The sequence below is a fragment of the Hypomesus nipponensis genome, chromosome 11 (assembly GCF_054491055.1).
Source record: "Hypomesus nipponensis isolate SF chromosome 11, ASM5449105v1, whole genome shotgun sequence".
Taxonomy (NCBI): Eukaryota; Metazoa; Chordata; class Actinopteri; order Osmeriformes; family Osmeridae; genus Hypomesus; species Hypomesus nipponensis.
In genome coordinates, this window is record NC_140371.1 from 20504870 (window position 1) to 20527784 (window position 22915).

The 22915-nt window shown below is 47.2% G+C and overlaps 1 protein-coding gene across 1 annotated transcript in view; it reads right to left on the reverse strand.

Moving 5' to 3' along the window:
- Positions 1-22915, reverse strand: part of grid1a (glutamate receptor, ionotropic, delta 1a) — a 149333-nt gene that overhangs the window by 120013 nt on the left and 6405 nt on the right. The window lies entirely within an intron of this gene.

The window sequence follows — 22915 nt, forward strand, 5'->3', positions numbered from 1 at the left end:
ATCAACTGAAGTTTCACAGTGCTCGCTAATTAAAGCCTCCTGTGTTGGTGAGGGTTTAACAGGCCTATTGATCCTCTGGAGAGATAGCAAGGCCAAGCAGTCTGATTAACATTCTGTATGTTGGAGATAAGACAGCATAGCGAGATGGCAGAGCCCAGGAGTTAAAGGGCCTTCCACCTTCATTGCTTCCACCATGTTTTACCAAGCCTTGAAACAGACAACACAAACACAATCTGCACATAATAGTCTGTGCGCTTGTTTGTGTGTGCGTTGTATGTGTGTGTGTCTGAAGTGTGTAAGTGTTTGTGTTGTATAAGTGTGTGTGTTTGTGTCTGAAGTGCTCACATTTGTGTGTCTGTTTGTGTGTGTGTGTGTTTGTGCATCCTTGTGCACTGTTGAGTGTGTCTACCTGTGTCCATTATCTCTCTCAACGTTTCTGGGGGATAAAAGCAATCATCGACTGGCATCAGATGCAGGGCAGCCCTTGAACCCAATCAGCATCCTGCAGGTCTAAACAGACCAGAGGAGGGAGGAGGAGGGTCATGGGTGATGCCAATCACACGCTCCCCAGTCGCACGCGAGATTTGGGGGGTAAAAAAAACAAAACACCGGACCAGGATGCTTCTCTGAAAGTTCGGGAAAAACTAAAAGCTTGAAAAAGATCAGCACCTCCCAGCGTGGCGTGATGGGAGACGCACAGCGGACTGAGCTTGTGGGACTTGTAGGGTAGCTGTTCATTTGTTTTGGTGCCAAAAGCGATGCTTATCTCCCAGTGCGCTGTGACAGTCATGCAGGATACACTTCACATCTTCCACCCCCTCCAGGTTTGTCTCTCCCCCTTCTCTGAACTTCAAAGGCTGCCATCGCGGAGTCTCTCCAGAGCAATTAAAAAGAACTCATATCAAGTGTATTTGCAGTGTGTGGATAGAGAGGGGGATCTGGCCCTTGGCTTCAAACAGGGAATGACAGTTATGTCTGCCAACAGGCTGGAGGTTCTCTTTTAGAGGGACAGATTCGGCTTAGCAGCTGGACCAAGGTCAGAGATGTTTGGTGTTTCTGTGTGTGTGTGTTTCTGTGTGTGTGTGTGTGTGTGTGTATGAAGGCTGGGTTGGATTAGTGATAAATCAGATTAAGGCTGGAGAGCCGATACAGGAATTATTCATTAGTCCTCCTTGAAGTGATCAAAAAATAGTAAATGGATGCACAGTAAGATAAATAGATGGGCACATGAATGAATAATGAATAATTAAACTGATAACACAATTGTTACAGTGGGATCAGAGTAAAGGATTAATGGGATCATATTAATCTTGTTTATCAGAGCTCCATCATCAGTTCAAGGCATTAGATAAATTAGCCTAATCTGTACAATGGGTGTACTTGTGTCCTCTCTCTCTGTCTCTCTCTGTCTCTCTCTGTCTCTCTCTCTCTCTCTCTCTCGCTCTCTCTCTCTCTCTCTCTGTCTCTCTCTCTCTGTCTCTCTCTCTTTCTCTCTCTCTTTCTCTCTCTCGTGTGTGTGTAGACTGCTTAGCCTTAAGAGCCTGTCCCGTTGAGAGGAGAGCGAGTTATGCCATGGCCATATGACAGCACCGTGCTGTGTAAACACTCAAGCCAGGCCGCTGTAGAACTGGGGAACGTCAAGGATGTACCGCACTCTAGAACCGAGCAGCGAATGCTGGACACCCTTTGCAGAGATGCAGAGTGTGTTATAGATTGGACGTAACGTGCATGGAGGTCGTACACAACTGCTAACCTTACCAAAACGCACCTGCGGGAAACGTATTCTTAACCAGTGTAGAAATTCACAGCAGGTTTTCTTTGATCTTGTTTCCAGATGCCAGAGGGCTTCGTTCCACTCTCTGTCTCAGCGACAGGGGTGTGATCTGCACTCTGTTTCCAAACAGCATCTTCAGTTGTGCGACAAACCCAAGCTAACGGTGCGTGACGAGGCGTGTTTACACTCACACCGGGCTGTAGCGCACGCTGTAGCGCACGCTGTAGCGCACGCTGTTACCCTCAGAGGCCTTGAGATTTTTCTGTGAACAAGTCAGTCTGATGATTTCCATTTTTAACACGCCAGTAATAGAAAACGAACCGGCAGATTAAGCGGAACTCTTTTGCCAGTTAAAACATGTCATAGGAGCTTCATATTCTGCATATCCAAAGCATTGACAGATGATTAGCTCTTAAGACCAGTGTTGTTTGTAAACACTGCATGCTGCAAGATGATCCGGTACACAGATGCATTTGGCAGGGTCGTCGTCCTAGCTTACGATCGTCTCACACATGAAGAGACTAAGTGCCTTTAATAAATCTGTTTTCCTCCAAGTAATGGGGGCACAATCGAGGCATATCACCCATAAAATCTTGCAGCGGTCTGACAGTTACTGGGAGTGCAGTGGGCTAGCGTGTCATCACTGTGAGACGGCTTCCATAAGCCATTGACCTTTGACCTCGGACACAGACTGAGTCTGCCGCTTGTAAGCCCACAGAGGTAACGAGGAAATGAGAAGGTTTTAAAGTTGAAAGCCACAGCCCTCTGGCACTGTGGGGACTGAAGTGTGTGTGTGTGTGTGTGTGTGCGTGCGTGTGTGTGTCTGAGTGTGTGTGTGTGTGTGTGTGTGTGTGCGTGTGTGTGTGTGCATGTGTGTGTGTGTCTGAGTGCGTGTGTGTGTCTGTGTGTGTGTGTGTGTCTGAGTGCGTGTGTGTGTGGGTGCATGTGCGTGTGTGTCTGAGTGCGTGTGTGTGTGTGTGTGTGCATATAGAATTCCTGAGAGGCCTTGGCATCTGTGTGACAGTAATTAATAACAGATTAGCTGCAGGAATTACGAGGTATGAAACTAAGCCACAAAGTCAGATTAATATAGCTGCCGTGTGTTTACGCTCAGCGAAGAACACGTGTTGTCCGGAAATACAGCTGTCTCATTCCTTCTTTCTCTTTCTTTTCGTTCACACACCCAGAAAGGCAAGTGTCAAAAACGGTTTGCATGTCGTTAACTATGTTGTTTGTCATTGGGCAATGTTTACGTCACTTTGCTACAGGCTCTGACATGCTCATAGGGATATATTTAAAGAAAACGCTGCTCTCTAAGTGTAGAAGCTCATTCATCTCAAAGAGCTTAAAAGCACAAAAGCGCCTCACCATGAAATATAGATGAATCTAAAATAAAAGGCTTAGCCTAAGTTACTTCAGTATCAACAATGTCAGCCGTGTCGTGGCCATAAAAACACAGTTGAGATGTATTCCCTCGGCGCTCCAACAAGACGTGTTCTGGGAGCCTTTATGTGAAGCATCGAGCCTGGCTTCCCTAGCCTGGTTTCCAGCCCAATTTAGCCGAAGTTGGGTCTGGAGGGGCTCGTATTGGGGACAATCTATATAAAACCAGGAGCTGGGCGGACCAATGAAATTGCCAGGGCGGGCTTTATTCGATGATGGACAGATGATCAACAGTAACGTAATCAGCAACGTCACGAGCGCTTGGGTTGAATTCGTTTTCAACAAACAACATGTTACGTTGCTATGATTGGTTGTAGGTCTACCCAATTGACCGAAGAGGCATTTGTTTTACGAGTTCGGTTGAAACATGCCCCATAGTCACAGCCCAACGAAGAGTTTTCAGACTCATATTCTGACTACAATTATGAGTATGACAACGTCAGGCTATGAAGCATCACAAGGAGACTGAAAATAGGAAATTATCACACAACAAATCTTAAGACGTGGAAAAACAACGCTGAGTTGACACTGGGCTAGCCTGGGCTAAATAGCCTACTGCACAACCCGTGTCTGCAGGGAGTAACCATCCGACTGATAATCACACGGTTTTAACGTGATGCAACGCAGCTAATAAGTTCCCATGTGACGGACGAAGGTTAGCGAAGCGCCAGGCAGCGTTAAAGACAGAGGTCTCCGATGAGACATACTTGTTGTCAAGCCTCACTAACGCTTCCAAACGCGCACACGGACAGCTGGCGCAGGACCAGGACCAACCTGAGGCCGTACTCCCGGGAGGAAATTATCTCGCGCATTTAAGCAGCCGGTCGACATTACGCGCATAGCATAAAGAGTCAGCTAATGAAGTCTGATGAGTTACGTTGATAGGATCAATGTCCCTACCCTTGAAGGTGTTTTTTTTTTGCAGTTTACTGTACGCGTGTGTGTGGTCATGAAAGGATGGATTAGTTTGCTCTTGTGATGTTGACAGACAGTTGGTGTTTAATTGTGATTTTGATGTCTGGAGAGTGGGCAGATCATCATCCATGTTGGTTCGGTGAGACTTCGGTGGATTTCTCGCTAGTAAATGTCAAAACAGGCGTAAAAAATATAAAGGTCTAAAAAGATGATGATCTGATCGTTTCTACAATTTTATAGGATCAAGGTGAAGAAAATGAATTCCGGGTTAGAAAATGGTCAAATCTGATGCACAGCGACCAACTGTAAAGTCAGGTTACGGAGAAATGAGATGGGAAATTAAACAGCCACACAAACACAACTGATACCAGGTGGAAATGAAAGGATGAAGGAGAGTCGCTGAAAGAGTCTAACGGGATAAAAGAAGGATCGGAATTTATGACACGATATGATTATCTTGCGCCTCCAGACTGGGATAGAAGTCAACACACGTTGCCTTTCAGGCTGGCTGGAAAGTCTATGCCAGATTCAATTTTTATGAAACAAATTACACCTGGAAGTTCATGTTATGGATGTAATGTACTGTACTTACAAAGAAGGTAATATCAACTGTATTTCACTTTCCTTCTCATCTACAGAGTACAGTAAACACAACACCCACCCCCTGCAGGAAATACACTTTCAGAGTCAAACACATGAAGCTCATGAGCCATCAACACTGAATACACAATAGGGAATCTAACGCTCAATAAAGCAAATGTAAACCTCCAGCAGACAGCTGTTATCAGACTCCAGCAGGAGCCAAGGCTGTGTCAGGCTCAGGGAGGGAGACTTCACACCATCCAGCCAGCCAGGCTTCCAGCCCCGAACCATCCAGCCAGCCAGGCTTCCAGCCCCGAACCATCCAGCCAGCCAGGCTTCCAGCCCCGAACCATCCAGCCAGCCCCCTAGCCTTCCAGCCCCCAACCATCCAGCCAGCCAGCCCCCTAGCCTTCCAGCCCCAAACCATCCAGCCAGCCCCCAAGCCTTCCAGCGCCCTAACCATCCAGCCAGCCCCCTAGCCTTCCAGCCGCCTAGCCTTCCAGCCCCCTAGCCTTCCAGCCCCCAACCATCCAGCCAGCCCCCTAGCCTTCCAGCCAGCCCCCTAGCCTTCCAGCCAGCCCCCTAGCCTTCCAGCCAGCCCCCTAGCCTTCCAGCCCCCTAGCCTTCCAGACCTCCAGTCTGCGAGCCTCCAAGCCTTCCAGCCCCCTAGCCTTCCAGCCCCCTAGCCTTCCAGCCAGCCCCCTAGCCTTCCAGCCAGCCCCCTAGCCTTCCAGACCCCTAGCCTTCCAGACCTCCAGTCTGCGAGCCTCCAAGCCTTCCAGCCCCCTAGCCTTCCAGCCCCCAACCATCCAGCCAGCCCCCTAGCCTTCCAGCCCCCTAGCCTTCCAGCCCCCTAGCCTTCCAGCCCCCTAGCCTTCCAGCCAGCCCCCTAGCCTTCCAGACCTCCAGTCTGCGAGCCTTTCAGCCTTCCAGACCCCCAGCCTTCCAGACCCCAGCCTTTCAGCCACACGGCCTTCGAATCTCCCAGACCCCCAGTCTGCCAGCCAGCCTCCAAGCCCCCCGGCCTGCCAGCCTAATTGCCAAGGTGTACCACATCCCATAAGACCACCACAGTGGCCCCAACACCCCCCAGTCCTGGGAGGGGCACCACTGGGAAAAAGCTGATGTCGGAGAAGAGAGAGGGGGGTTCTCTGTGTGACATTCGACGGTAACACACACACAGTCCCAATCATCTCTGTGTGGAGAGTGCGGCTCGCAGCTCTTCCACAATGGAGCAGTGCTTCAGCAAATTGCATTAGGCACAGCCTGAGCTCAGTCGTTGAGATGACAAAAGAATTGAACATCTCACCCGGTCCCTTTTCTCTGCTCTCTCTCTTTCTCTCTCTGTTTGTCTCTCTCTTTCTGATTGGCCCAACCACTCCTCTACTTTTTTCAGATTCTCTCAAAATCCTGTTTCTACATTTCCCCCTCAGCCTGACCCCACATGGCAGCAGTGGACTGGGTGAAAGGCAGTGAGTGACAGAGAGATATGGAGGGCGAGAGAAAGAGAGACAAGGAAAGTCACAATATGCCTGTGTGTGTGCGTGTGTGTGAGAGAGAGAAAAGAGAGAGAGAGACAGAGGAGAAAAAGAGGAAAAAAGAAAAGAGAGACTGTTCTTCTCTGGTGTTTTCCTGCAGTCGTGTTGTCTCTGTGTGTCTGTGCTCGGATGACTCTGCTCCCCTATTGAGAAAGGTCAAGATTGGGTGAAATCAACCAATGAGGGGTTGTCCTTCGCTCCACTTCCCAGCAGCCTTTGAGCCCAGTCCGACAGCTCTGTCTGATTGGATTCTACTAAACAGCTCCTCTCAACCCACTTGACCATCACTCGTTGACTCCACTAGAGAGTCTGTGACTGGACAACGAAGTTCTACGATGCTCTAAGGCTAACAGATGTTTTGTGTGAGCAGAGAGACACAAGTTCCTCTGGTCTGTCTGCGGGGACGTCAGGACGATCTATTGTCATGTTCTCAGGGTTAACTTCCCATCAGTCTTGACCGAGGAAAGATGCAGAATCGTGTCCACCATTCTGCAGTTGTACCCAGAGACACATGACAGAAGGGAGTCATGATGCCCAAACTCTAGCTCTACTAAGCCATCTGCTCTTTGCTCAAGGATACAGAGACAACGATACTTGACATTTGTTTAAAGCATCTGTAAACGAAAAGGAAATCTATTGATCAAGCTTGTATCAAGACCTTGCTGATGTGCCTGAGAATAACTTGAGTACTCATGTATAATGCTCTACAAAGCACAGATCCATGGCTACCGTTCATATTCATTAGGGGTCAGTTTAGTTGTTGTTTTTCACAGAGAAAACCTTCTCCTTCCAAACACAGATGGCACAATGGAGAACGTTATTCATGAGCATTTTTACAAGAGAGTGAGTTCTGGGTGAACAGTGGGTATGAGGTGGTGGGTGTAAAATATCTACAGGCAACCATGACACATTGCTGCCCACCTGACTTCTATTTACAGTTGTACCAATATCATTATTCTAAAACACATCCACATTGAGTGGTTACTATTATAGTTAAATGTAACCTCTCCTAAAACGCTGATGCCTTGTGCTAGCAACAAGGGCATTAAGTTCAAGTTGCCCTTCGAGCCAGACCCTTGTCCGACTGGTGAGCGTCCTTGCTTGCATAAACCAACTACTTCTGTCTGTTTTCTAGTTGCATTGCATTTCTGCCCCGTGTAGTCCCCAGATCGGGGTTATTACACAGTTCAGAACATCTAGTTAGCTTGTCAACCAAACCCACCCATATTTTCAGTCAGCCCTTCTCTATTATTTTAGCTTTGTTACCTATCAAATACGTGCTGTGCATGTGTTCAGTTACTGCCTTACCGCTGTTGCTCTGGGCCCTGTGGTCAACAGCTGCGGTGTTGATCCACACTGACGAGGTTTCAGTACAAAATTGTAGTTTGCATTAGATTCACGTCAGCTTTCTCTTTCACCGTGTTGCCTTCAAATGTTTATTTGGGAGGGAAAATAAACCAGTTCCCTGTTTTGCCTCTCAAAAAGCACTGGCAGCATTCTGCACACAGATCCTCTGTCTTCCACATTTACAAGTGATGAGTCCGATCACACCACGTTTGTGTTTCGATTAAACTTTTCTTACGCGAGACGACATTTATGCCAGAGTGCGTCAGCTAACTCCCTCTAGTAATTACAGGCATAGGTCAGCCGATAAAACGAAGCAAAGCTCCTCTCCTGTGTCTCAACTGCCGACAAATCACAGCTGGCTGGGAATTATAGCCCCCAATCCTGTACCACCCTCTACCACTAGGGGCGCTAGGAGAGTTGGTGTTTTGGCATCACAAGGTTGTTCTCCAGCTCAACACGATGCTGTCAACAACAGTGAAAAAGATTTCCCACAAAATGTTTAATTCATGATGAAATAGCAGGTCTGTTCCTCGTTTACCGTCACCAAGGAATTGGATGTGAGGCCTCATCTCTTGTTGTACGTTCTCTCTATGTGTTGAAGCACGAATCATGTTCATGATGTTTTCAGTTGTTTACACCTACAGTCTGACTCTTCATACTGGACTCTGACAGCATGAATCATCATTTTACCAGGTTTTCTATCCAATACCCCCACTCCCCCCCCCCCCGCCTTTGCCTTTGCCTTCACACACGCACACACGCACACACACACACACACAAGCACCCTGCTGACATCTTCCTTCGGCTGCAGGTGGAACAGCTGTGCCTCCCTCAGAACCCTGCTCGTATTCAGTAGCAAAGTCTGTGTGCTCAGGGCTAAATCAGAGGGACTGGAGGGGGTGATTCATGTCTGCCCTCGTCGCTCCTCTCCACTGAGGCGGTCCGGCGGCGCTGCCTCGACCGGGGGAGACGCAGCCTTTGAGACCGGGGGGAGAAGCAGCGTTTGAGCAGGTAATTAAGCAGGCACTCTGAGCCCAGCTGGGCCTCACCAAATCCTGAGCGCCTTCTACCATGTTAATACCCACTACAACACGGCCCTTTTCATCTGACACGGCTGACGCAGGGAGAAGCCAGGCTGGGCGGGAGGAGTGAAGCAGGAAGCCAACAGACTTCAAAGGGCTGGCATGCTGTTAGACTAGGCTAGTATTTTTCTGTATTCACAGCAAAAACCAAACAGGTAGCTGAGTTGAAGAGTGATGCATGCCCTGTGAGAAGACGCAGGCTGCAAAATGTGTAGCGGTTCATAGACATGGAGGATTATAAACCTTACATACGGCAAAGGTCAAACTGTTCTATTGTAAAAAAAAATGTAAAAGAATGTTTATTTTTTATTTTTACTAAAATAAAAAATAAAGGCCTGCCTTATGGGAGGGTCATCACTAATTACAGCCCAAATCAGCTGTTTCTGTAGACATTGGAAAGGTTCAATATTTCAGTTCAGAGGACTAATTTTTATTTTAATCTATTTCGACATACACCATCTCTTGTCTGTGAACCCCTGAGAGCAGAAATGATTCAACTTTGCACGTTAACGTCGGGGTTTGAACAAGACTGCGAGGATTGAAGCTCAATGACCAGACGGATTTTCGACTCTGGCGTTAATGGGCTGAAGATCAGATGGTCTCCTCTCACCATCGGCATGATCTAATATGAGAAACCAAGCTTCAGGCAGCTGCATCTCTATGGAGCAGCGCACACACATACACACACACAATAGTGAGAATATTTGATACATTGGTCCCTGAGGTGTATGTGAGAGTGTGAATGAGGGAGGCGGGGGGGGGGGGTCCCTAATGCAGGGCTCCCATACTGTACCAGGCAGGCTGTGCATCACATGCTACGGTCCATACGAGGTTTCTCATCATCATGCCAAACATGTCACCACAGGTGGACTGGTCATTATGGGTGGGAATCTTTTGCTACCTCACGATTCAAATAGATTCTTGATGTCACGATTCGATAAAAAATCGATTCATGTTTTCTTGCGAATTTTAATCACAAAAAAAACAATAGTAATAAATTATATATATATATATATATATATATATATATATATATATATATATATATATATAAGTGATTGATGTGAATTGCTAGACGACTGAATTGCGATTCAAATGTGAATCGATTTTTCCCCCACCCCTACTGGTCATGTATATCAAATATGATTTGATTTCAGTGATCCATTACCTCCCCAAGCTGCACATGGCGGGTTTGTATGTGTAGGTGTGCATGCATGTGTGAGTATGTTCTGGGGAAGTTAAGTACTCCTGGAAGTGCATTCTGTGTGTGTTTGTGTTTCTCAGCATCTCCATAGAATCCAATCAATCACAAGCCCACACACAAACAAAAAATCTATACACACAGACACATATCCCCCACCGGGCATAATTGGCAGATCCACTCATCTCGCCAGCTTGGGTCAGAAGCTTGTTTGGTAACACAGCGAATAAATAAAGATATGCGTACTACCTCAAACCTTACATTTCAGTCAGTTAATGCTGTGTTCTGTAAAGAACAGCCAGCCTCGGCCAGCTGTGAAAGTGAATAAAAACAGCACACCAGGGGGCTATTCATTTCTCCTGGTTAAAGACCACATTACTGTATGAAGACGTTTACAGGAATAGAACAGGTCCAGTTCTCTGTCCTGGAGGCTTGCCCACGCAAAGAGGAGCATGCATGGTGTGAACCCTTCATTTGAGCCTGTAACTGAACCTCAGCAGAGTCTCAGATCGGGAAAACTAAAAATCCGGTGGCCATTTTGTAAAGGTCAGAACTGAGATAAATGTCATCTGAAGGGAATAGAAGAGGAATGAGCTGTCCGGCGTTTCTGAAACAATACTAAGGTTGGCAATTCTTTCATAAATATCTTTAGTTTAGTAAATGCCAGCGACTCTCAGCTGCACGATGTAGGTCCAACCGTGCCATTGACAATAGACTGTGATGTATAAAGATATATGGAGTTAACCTTCCTTTTAAGACGTAAAAAACGTTTGTCTCTGCTGTGGCTGGATATCCTCCATCTTGTTTGTCTCCTGTGGTGCTCTGCAGCTCCAGAACAGGACACGGAGACGAGACTGATGTCCACAGGGCCCGTCGTGGTCACACGGGCCTACATGTGCAGTCGTTTCAACATAAGCCCTCTTTACATAGCAATGGCTAGTGGGGGAAAAATGTGTTGTCTGATCGCAGCCCCTCCTACACACTTTCAGTGAGCCGTACAGATCCTAGAGGCTGGACTCTGTGCCAGCGTAGGGCGAGAGAGAGAGAGAGAGAGAGAGAGAGAGAGAGAGAGAGAGAGAGAGAGAGAGAGAGAGAGAGAGAGACAGAGACAGAGAGAGAGAGAGAGAGAGAGAGAGAGAGAGAGAGAGAGAAACATTCAATCAGACCCGCAGTCCTTCTTTTGGGACAATTTATGATATTTGAACTGATACGTGGATAACCTGTAATTTGCACAATCATAGTTTATTGACAGAACTCTAAGCAAATATGAACACTGTGTCTCTCAAACTAATTCAAATGGAGATTAAATTAAATTAGAAATACTGAAATATGAAAGGGGGTAGACACAGTAGCCGTGTAGCCTCTTGTGGTTGTGCACACATGCGTGTGGTGACCGTGAAAACTGTTGGCAACAGGTTAATCCATGTGAATCCATCAATCCACCAGATTAAATGGTGAGCAGCATTGGATTGCAGCTGTTGGAATTGGTAAGAGTAGAGGATGGGCCAGTGGTCTTTCTCGATCTCTGCTGGTTTGGGTCTCTTCATTCCTGGAGGGATGTTACACAGGCTATGGGAGGCAAGCCCCCACAGTGAACGAACATGCCTCACTTCAGTGTCCTAATCATGCACTGGCAAATGAGAAAATATATTTCCAGGGGAGTGGGGGGGGGGGGGGGGGGGCTTTTTCTTTCTCTCTTCCCACGAATGTACAAAATGCAAACTAGTGTACCCTCTGAGAATGTTTGTTTACTGTTCATGTCCATCGCTTGGTACAGATGTTTGGAGGCCTGTTTGTGCTGCTGCTTTGACATTCTAAGGTGTTGCCCTCTCTGATAGGACACACAAACACACACACACAGTTAGAAAGTTCCCCAGGGTCTCCCTACATAGCCTCAGCCTCATTTTCAGAAGCAACAACAACTCCAGACTGACAATTAGACATGAGCCGAACCAACGATCAACCTGAGCGGTTCTGTTACAACCTGTGGTCGTCATTGGGATTACTAACATACACTCACATACAATCAAAAGTTTCTCTTTTCCCCCCTCTCTCTCCCCCTCTATGTCTCTCTCTCTCACACACACAAACACACACCTTAACATCCCAAGAAGAAGAGTCTAATGCTTGAATGTTTATAGTAGTAATACTCAGACTGCAGACTGGCATCATTTGTTAAAGCCTTGCATTACAGGTCTCCCAGAGCAGGTGTTTGTGGTGACTCCACTAGTTCATTGACTACTTACCCATTTCACCCAAGGGAAGCGGACACTACAACCAGAAAGGAGTATTGATTTTCAAGATGCATCAATAACTAAAGTACACAGCTGATGTATTCACCTATTGAGAGCTTTCAGATCAACGTCTGACCAGCTTTGCTCACAATCAATATATTGTATACGGAACATCCACTGAATAACTCCTGAAAGGACACTCGTTGACCAAGTTGTCTGTCCGAGTATCTGTAAACCAGACACTGCTATCTCTCTTCTAAACCTTCCCACGTCTTTCTTGCAGCTTCACAAAAAAAAAAAAAAGGATTAAATAAGATAAGTGAAAATATACAAACAAAACACCACGAGGGTGGTCTTCTTGGCAGTGCCCAGAGGGGTCGATAGCACAGCTGGGTAATCACAGTATAAAGGTTGACGGGTTAATAGCTTTCCCTGGGTGTTGATGGCTCGTTTCCACGGCCAGCTGCTTCCCGTGGCATCTCTGAGCCCCCCATGGCATGCTGGAAGGGGGCGCCTCACCTCTGGACTGCATCGCGCCAGTACCGGGCATGCCTATTGGCGCCACGCTTGTCGATGTGGAAAATCCTGTCTGAACTAACACCTGTCAGCAGGTATGAATGGTCCTTGGGGAGTGTGAGGGGGAGCGTGCAGCGTGTGTGTATGTGTGTGTGTGTGTGTGTGTGTGTAGTCGGGGGGTGGGTGGGGTTAGTGGTGGGGACAACTATCCACCACCTGTGTGACATTAAGGATGGCTGTGGTGCGTGAAGGCTCACAGTAGGCTAATCAACACACCCCAGAGATCGCGTCTATTGACCTCCCCTGTTGGTAAAGGATCGTACCATGTAGGTTCCCTAAGAGGGGGAGTCCGGTTGCCTGAACTGATCACTCCCTGTGGCTCAAATACCGTCCTGAGGTCATTACTTCAGCCTTTCTCTAATTGAGATGCTCAGGGCCATTATGTCCTGAAAAGACCGACCCTTTCTCTTCCCCAGGTCAGACCAATCCATCCTGCTACATGAGCAATGATATGCCAGCCCCATGTGGATTGTCCTAGTGAGATGTTGAAGACATGCTCGTTGTTGTTGAACTGACGCGTAGAAATCCTGACGCCCTCAACACAGTGCGATGAATCAGGCTGGCTTCATCTGCCCGTTCATTTGGATAATGTATTCACTTACAAATGAGAATCACCAAAATGAGTTTTTTGCAAGTAAATTAAATGTGATCACCTTGACGGCGTTCTCAGAGAATCTGCATGATTAACAGGGAAAATAAAAGTAAAATAATGATAATCATGTGCAGGATAATAGCCCGTATCCAATGGTTGCATCTGTTCATAAATCAGAACTCAGGTATTTTAAACAGATGTAGATTAATTCCATCCTATTTAGTCTTTGATTGCATTTGAGTCACCTGACTGCTCCTGCTCTGTAGAGCCGGCACACGAGTGAGACGCCTCCAGTGACTGCATTAGGGAGGAACGCACCAACAACCACACAGTATCTCATCTCCACACGTCACCTAGGCATCATGTCATTATCACTGTGTGTGTGTGTGTGTGTGTGTGTGTGAGATAAGGGACAGGGAGGAAAATACAGAATGGGTGTATACACGTGTGTGTGTGTGTGTGTGCATGTCTATGTGTGTGTGCATGTCTATGTGTGCATGCATATTTGTGTGTATGAGAATGTATGTATGTGTGTGTATGTGCGTGCGTGTGTATGCTTGTGTGCGTGTGTATGTGTGTGTGTGTGTGTGTGTGTGTGGCTAGGGGGGCCCACTGCAGTCCACTCTGGAAGCTTGCCAGGTGTGGAGGAGTCTGAGGAGCCTGCAGTCTGTCTGAGGACCGACAGCCATCAATACTACCCAACTGCAGCCAGCATGGCAGTGGGTGTTACAGAATGAGAGAGGGATTGATAAAAAGAAAAAAGAGAAGAGAACTGAAGAAACAAGAGGAGGGGAGAGGAAGGAGAGAAGGGGAGAGAGGAGGAGGGGAGAGGAGGAGGGGAGGGGGGAGAGAAGAGAAAAGGGAAGAGGGGGAGGTGAGAGGAGAGGAGAAGAGGAAAGGAGAGGAGAAGAGAGGGGAGGGAAGAGAAGGGGGAGAAGAGAGGTGAGAGGAGGAGGTGTTGGGAGGAGGGGAGAGGATACTCGGGTCCTCCTCTCTGAGTGAGTTGTTTAACTGCAGAGAGTCGGACACTTAGCTGATCAGCCTGGGTGCGGAGGGGATTAGGGGGAGGAGAGGAGAAGGAGTGGGGCAGCCACAGTAGTAAAACCCCTTGATTGACCAGTGGGAACAGAACGTAAGTCTGGCCCCAGACAATGGCACAATGAGCTATGAACAAAAGGGAACATAAATACTGTTGGCGTTGCAACGTGTCATCTTAACGACCCCCATCAAGGGTATGCTGTCACACAAACGTCCCCCTCTTCTAGCCCTGGTCTCGTGTGCAGTGAGTGATTTGTCTAAAGATGCAGGTACAGCAGTGTGCTACTTTACCATATTACATTCTGCTCAAGGCAGCTTGATATACGAGCCAGGGCACAGCCATCACACGAGGAGCACGGTAGCCAAACACGGCATAACATTTACAATGAGTCATTTAGCAGACGCTCTTATCCAGAGCGACTCACAGTAAGTACAGGGACATTCCCCCCGAGGCAAGGACACAATGTCATTTTGCACGGCCTGGAATCGATCGGGCAACCTCCAGATTACTAGTCCGATTCCCTAACCGCTCAGCCATCTGACTCCCTAACGTATGGCTTCTCTCCTAATCAAATCAAGCTTCTGATTCTACATCGAGAGGAATGGGAGTTCATTTTCCAGGCCCACATTATCTCTCTTACATCCTGACGTGTCTCTGTCAGTCTTTCACGATTGTCTCCATGGATAGCTTGCGGCGCACCGCTAGACTTTAGCACTCTCCAGAAACTACAGTGGGTACTTTTTAAAGGTTGTAAATCTGCAACCAACGGATCAACAATTGACAGGATCGCATGAATCTCTGTCAGTTACCATGGAACCTAAAAAAAAGAAATACACACAAAAAAAAAACAGGAAGATAAATTGGAATCGATGCCGAGTGATCAATTGGCAGCAGGCATTAGGAGAAAGTGCCCAGGTGAGACCAGTAAGAGCCTCAACCTTACCTGCAATCCTCAGGGAAATCGACCACACGAGCCGATCCATATAACAGCAGAAGGGTTTCGGATGAGAGCAGGGGGATGTGGAAGTAGAGTATATTACAGAAAGAGGATCTGTACCTTCTCCAAGGTTTACTTTTCAAAATGTGGTCAGTCATCTCTGCATCCTGCATGTGCTCAGAGAGGGGTACCAACAATCAATGCTGGAACACTCTCCCAACACACACACACGTTTACAAATCCTCCCCCCCAAAGTTGGATCAATACTCTCAACCAGACATTAGGCTGAAGATTGCGTTTTTTAAATAAATAATTGCTTTTTCCTCCAAAATAAATCACAGCTCAATTCATCTCCGTCTCAAATGTCTCAACTTCCCGCTGAGCTGAGACCCCCCCTCAACGATTTTCACGGCAGAACAGCATTCTGGGGGTTTTTCCGTATAGTTGAGAAAGGTTAGGATAAGGTCACCCTCTCCATATGTTAAATTGCAAAGTAATTATGACCTAAGGGATTGTCCTGCATTATCTCCCTGACTGCCAGTCTGTTATATCTGGACAGGGAGATGAGATATAAAACCAAATTCATCGTGGTGGGTGGAATTGTAGGGTTGGAGCGCTGTCAGGACTAAGCTAACACAGCCTGCCACAGTGGAAGGAGTCTGGACACCGAAACTACCCAGATGTCAAGATTAAATGTGCTGCATGTGTGTATGACTGGTTTTCTGTATTTTTTGTATTTATTTAAGATGAGTAGTTTAGTTATTTATTTGTGAGTGGTTTCAACTGGACCTCATTACCTAATTTTGTTCCAGCTCATGTACATGCTTTTGGAATGACAAATTATCCTTATCCTTATATGCCTGAGTGTGGAATGCAGGGGTTTTCACATGATACAACGTAGTGTACTCTGGTTGAGTACTTGGGGGGTAAGGGGAGGGGGGGGTTGATGGCACCAGTCCAAACATGGCGACTGCCCTCTGACACCAGGAAGACAGGAGTCAGTGGTTTCCTGAGGGGTGGAAGAGAAACGCCCATCCCTTTGATCACGGCAGTTTGTCCAGATAATTCAGAAACCCGGGCCTAGATTCTCCGCAGGGGATTAAACGAGAGAATCGTCAATTCTGACAGATTTTTCAACCCCCGCTGCTCAAATTGTGCTGATCTGTCTTAATGCGTCGATCGTTAGTTTGAGGCTCAAGTTGAGCCAGGGTTTGGCACCAGACAGACAAGCCTTCACTCTGCCTGGCATCGGCCTGGCATCTGCCTGCTGAAGCACACAATCACTGTTACGGGCTGCAGTTTAATGGTTTACCCTTTTCTTTCAAACCTCCATTGATCTTTACCTTAGACAGGTGGGAGGGGTATTTTCCTAGCCAAGTTTTAAAGTTAGAAATGTTTTCGTCAACAACGCAACAAAAAAAATAAAATCTGAAAAAAATCAAAAGGGTCTGTGTTTGGATTAATGTAATCGGGCATAAGTATGGTAACATACAAGGGCATGCATTATGTGACAACCCGAGATTATTGATAATATCCCTCCAGGTCTATTCTCTGCATTACTGCCGTTTGGATCTCCTGAGTCAGAATCAGAGATTAACACAGTCTGCTAGGGAAAATCCTGATGGCTTCCACCTCTTCAGAGGGGATGACTGAGAGGACTCACAAAGCACGCTGGCTAAGCTGCTAGGCTGCACAGGCAGACAGGAGAGGATTGAGGTCCCACTCACTGATATCTGACTTGGATCATGCTCCACACTAAAGCTGTCATCGGCCTCAGTCACAATGCACTCCTGGATGGGTCATTCCTTCAGGAAATTCCTTGATCGCGAACGGGTTTTATCTTGATAGGTTTGCTACCGTATAATTTTTTTTATTTTTTATGCTATCGCTATTTTTGGTGTTTTAGGGAGTTGGGTTGGTTTTGAAGGAAACAATGACCATATTACTTTAACAGTGTATTGAAACTGTTTAAGCTATTACAGGGTGGCTTTAGAATAGCTGGGTAGCTGGAGGTCTTTAGAGATAATCACATATTGGCAAGCTGACCCTAACAATGACCACGACAGAAAGACAGCAGATCTCTCTCTATTAGCGAAAAACGCAGTAGCTTCGGGGCCAACAGACTTTGGTCTGGGAGACTGACCACGATAAAGAAAACATCCCCAAGACCCTCAGACAGAAACGTTAAGGGGAGCAGAGAAAGAAATCTGCATCGCTCTCTATGGGAGAACGTTAACAGTCATGGACGGCTAGCCAACACACACAGTCCATGAAGATCCCTTCAACTCTGCAGCAGGAACATCCAGAGCTAGTCCCCGAGGCTGCAGACATGATCTTCATTAGACCCACTTCTTTGGGTTGTGTTTGGTAAAAGAATGATGCCAGTTGCTTAATAAATTCAGAGCATAATTGATTTCATATAATTTTTTCTTTCTTTTTTCCACACCCTAACCCTAAATGTGCGTCTTGCTCCTGAAAGCGGATGTGCTCTTCTTTATCTCATATCCAGTTCTCCAAAAGCACAGGATCGGATGTATGGACTAGCTCAGGGGTAGGCAACCCTGGTCCTAGAGAGCCGCTGTCCTTCATGTTTTAGATGTTTCCCTGCTCCAGCACACCTGATTCAAATGAATGGTCATTACCCGGCTTCCACAGAGCTTGATAACGACCCGTTCATTTGAATCAGGTGTGCTGGAGCAGGGAAACATCTAAAACATGCAGGACAGCGGCTCTCTAGGACCAGGGTTGCCTACCCCTGGACTAGCTGGTGGTAGCCAGCTTCAGCTAGCTACCAGTTAGCTAATTCTTCATCAGCTTTGGTCTTTCCATATTAGCAATGTTGAGCTAGTTTTGTGATGGTACTGATAGATTTAAACGCAATAAACCACGAGAGGGGCATCAAATGATGATCATTAGTGGATGACTCTACAAGCGAGAGGCAGTTTTCCCTACTAGCGCGAATATCAGGTCACATGACCACCGAGTCAGAAAGGGAAGTTGTCACTGATATATAATGATCGCTAGATATCGCTAATTTCATAAAGAAATTACAAGAACGGAAAATAAAGTTGCCTTCGTCAATCTGCCATAAATTTCCGTGCTGATAGTGTCCCTACTGTATTTGGAAGAACATGGTAAGAAAGCTATTCAGGGTAGAATCTCTATCCTGTATGTGTCCCTTCTGTGTGTTGGCTGAGAGAAAGCTGGCATTGGTGTAAACAGGCAGGACAGACATCCGCCCCGCTGTGAGGAGGACGGACACGATTAGAGATGGATCCGCCTCTCTCTCTCCCCTCCAGCTAACTAGCGCTCATCCCCTCCTACTCCTTCTGTTGTTCAAAACGTATGGCTTTAAGCGACCGGGAGGATTTCAATACGCCACTGTTTCAAAACAAATCAGATCCGGAACTTAACTCTTCTTCTTCTTCTCTCTTCTTGCTTAAAGGCTTGTGCATGTGTTAGTAAAGTAGATCGCTCACCAATTTAATGCACAGTCGAATGTGGCCTGCCAAATTAAAATCTGGTGAAGTGTGATGTGATTCGACGACCCTAAGGCTTATAATTATGAAGTTGTCTAGTGTTCAAGGCTGTAGCCAGGGAGAGTTTAGCGTTCTTCTCCCTCCTGCTAATTCAGTATAGCACAGGTGGATCAGACCAGTCTGTGCTTTTATGTTGTGGACACTGAGATCCATCTGAAATATCCATGAGCCTAATTAATAACAGCATGCCCATTGTTTCCATCCCTGTCAATAATCACACAGGGGAGCAGAACATTAAATAATTCAGCCTGCATGTATTTATAATACATGCGAACATAAATAATGCTGTGTTCTACATGTTTATTTAGTAAAGTGGCTTTATTATGTATGAAGCATTTGGGGTATTGTGTATCTAAAGGTCGTCTTTTGGTGTATGCAAGGGGGCGGTCTGAATGATGACCGAGGACTTACATTTAGTCATTTAGCAGACGCTCTTATCCAGAGCAACTTACAGTAAGTACAGGGAAGTAGGGTGAAGTGCCTTGCCCAAGGACACAACGTCATTTTTGCTCGGCCGGGAATCGATCTGGCAACCTTCAGATTCCAAGCCCGATTCCCTCACCGTTCAGCCACCTGACTTGGCTTACTACACTGCTCCTAGCAAAGCCATCCAGATTGTCACTCTCAGCTCATGTATCCAAGCGCATGCATATCGTCCACACCCATTATACTGTCCACACACACACACACACACACACACAATGTGTAGTTCTTACGGGTCAGATATCTTTGCTCTCTGTACACATTACAGTTAGCAGAACACATAAAACAGGACACACAACATGCATTAGGACATACAACATTGGCCAAACCACGAAACAAACAATTTATCATGCATGGTTATACGCACATCTCAAACTCCAAGGCAGCACTTTGATTCCTGTCGGCGGAAGCAAAGTGGGGTAAACCGGCGATGGCAAGTAAGTTGCCCAGCGATATAGAAACTGATTCTATATCTGAGTTGGTGTAAATGAGGCCACAGCCGCCGGTGACTGGATAATGGACTATGAGTAGTCTACTCAACTGTGCCAGAGCATAGAGGAATAATGAATCATTCACACTGACTAGAGCTTAAAGAGGGCCAGAGGATGTACATTCCACGCCCATCTCCCCGTCCAGTCTGTATAGGCCTATCCCAAGGCAGGTTCATAATTGATGCAAGCTCTTTACGTGCTGCTCAGAGACGTGTTGCTTTACCTCTATTCCGATTGACTGCCTCATATCGTCCCTGGACATTCCTGCTTCCCGAAAAAACACACCCGACCCGCGTTGAGATTCAGCTGCTCGCTACCATGCAGCCACCTGATTGACGTTGTCAACCCGTTTAAAACTGCAACGTACAAACATATATTGTCGCAAGGATGCAGAGGGCATTCCTGTTTGGTTAGGCGATGTTGTGCGTAATCAATAGCTGTGTCAAAAGCAATGCATCAGTAATTCATCAACAATCTCCAGGACCAGGCCCACGCTGTCCTGAGCAGATGGTTAAACAGGAATAGATAATAGGCTCAATCTCTTCTCCAATACTGACTTGATGCACGAGAGATGAAGCAACGCATTAAAACATTATTGTTTTCCATCGCTGACAAACGATCCAGCTGGAAGGCTCTGTCCGAAAGTGTTCAAATGCAATATCCCTCCCCTGGACGTTATCAGTACAACAGGTGTCACAACAGGAGTGAGTCGGGCTGGATTTCCATTTTGGGGGAATCACACTTCTAGAATCTGTTCATCGCCTGGTGTCCGCAGGTAACACGGCACCTGTCAGCGAGCAGGAGCTATCTGTGCTGTCGATGCAGGAGAGGTGGTTGTGCTGTGTGGAGGAGAGAGAGAGCCACTAAGGAGCAGATGGTCCCACTCAGGGATGCTGAGCTGCTCTGTGTTACTGGGACATACTACAGACAATGCTACGACGACACAGTGTGTCGTTTGCCTTGCAGTGAATGTGGAACAGTGGCTGTGAACCGAGCCAACAGTTACTGTTTCAAAAGACTTTGTCTGTTTTTGTCGTGCTCCTGTTGATGTTCCTCTCCCTCTCCCTCCCCCCTCTCCCTCTCCCCCTCCCCCTCTCCCCCTCTCTCCCTCCCCCTCCCCCTCCCTTCCCCTCTCCCCCTCTCCCTCTCCCTCTCCCTCTCTCCCTCTCTCCTTCTCTCCTTCTCTCCCTCTTTCTCTCCATGAGATGAAGGGGAGAGAGGTGGGATGTAGCCAGGCAGTGTTCCTTAGGCTGCCTCCTGTTTATACTCTAATAGGATTTACTCCAGGGCTTATTTTGCGCTCCTTGTCTTCCGCTCTGGAATGGAGTCGTTTTCCGCCAATGGTGTGCAGGTGGTGGGTAGTCAATTATACACACTGCCCTCAAAGCTCTTCAGCTTGAGGAGGGTGGGGGTGTGCGGAGGGTTCCTACCCACCTACCACCCCCTCCGCCTTCCAACACCCCTCACCATCCTCCTCCACTCTCCTCCAACCCCCACAGTCTCGAGCACATTGTGGGCAGTCGAACCATATCAAGTCGTGGAAAAAAACGACGCCAGAAACTGGCTGTCTTCCATGTTGTAACAGTGGATGCTGAGACCGCCAATCGCCGTCTGTCCTATTGGACAGACCATCTGAGCCACATCCAATCAGCCCCTCCATCCCCTCTTTGCAGCTACATCACTCCGGCAGGTGGAGTGGTATTGATATCCAATCCGTGGTGGTTGGAGGTCTGGTTGGGGTCACGGCACAGCAACAGCATTTGTCACACTGATCTTACCCACACAGCCCTCTGTCAAACTGTCTCAGCAAGATGACCAGAGCGTACTGGGGGGAAAACTGGAGCTGTCCTTGGAGACGTGTAATCGCGATAGCTTTGTGTTACCCGACACTTACGACTGCGTTCCCTTCCCTGACACTTCACCACTCTGCGTAGGTGCCTCCTTACAGCATATGCAACGTTCCAAAGGCAGACACGCAACGGTTTAAGCATCTTTAGGGTTCCTCTGGTAATTATAAGCTCTGCCCTAGCCTAGTTGCCCACATGACTATTGTTAGTTATGCATTGACTGAGAGGCTGGAAAGAGATCAACTCAAGAACAGTTTCAATATCCTATAAAAGGTAAGTGGGAAGGGAAGGGAAGTACCCGAAAATCTTGACAAACCTTTTATACTGCCACATGAAAAGAGCCACGATCGCTTTCAAAGCCTTGTCCCTGGGAATTCTTAGTCAGTTAGGGAGTCAGAGTGATGAATTGAAACAGAAGAGGCTGGTGTGAATAGACACCCTCATTAGAGCATTACAGCGCATCTGTTTACATCAGAAACCAAACATATTTACTTCTTCATTTCTTAAAAAACTGGCAATTAAAGCTGTGCTGATATCAAGGGAACGAAGGGGGAAAAAGAAGCTGGCACAACGCTACCATCCACCCTAACTTAGTGCCACCCTTCAAATAGACCAGCTTGTTTTCAGATAACCATATTAAAGGCTTACCACAATCCCAGCTTGCGGTGACATTTAAAAAGATGCTGATGGGGTCTTTGAATACAGATCAGAGCTATGGCTCATTGGCGGAAGATGAAGCTAATCAACTTAAGAACCGAGGCACGCACTACAGAGTCCAATCACATTCACCGTGGTAACGGCCTCTATGGGGATTTCCAAGAAGGAAATAACTTAATGCTAGACGTAGAGATATTTCAGAATTGTCTGAGAACCTGAAAGGAGGCTCGTCCCAGAGTAGGCACTGACCTGAGGTCACTGACCTGGGGTCACTGACCTGGGGTCACTGACCTGGGGTCACTGACCTGGGTGACAGAAACTCTCCCAGAGCAAAGTGACGAAGAGAGGCCGCGGCCTGACTCGGAGGGTTCGGCAAACCCCTTCCCCTGGCGAGCACACAGGCGGAGGAGGACAGAGCAGACATTTAGGAGCGGACAGAGACCCGCACAGAGACACACACATGCAACACATGCAGGCACACGCACACCCGACCCTAGGGATCATATCGCCTCTCTCCCTAGCTCTGACATGCTCCAGCCATGACTCTCTCTTATCCAGAAGGAATAATGGACAGCATGTTATCTGCATACTGCTTCTCATACATCAGGGAACAAGAGGTTGACGAGTCAGATGTCTAA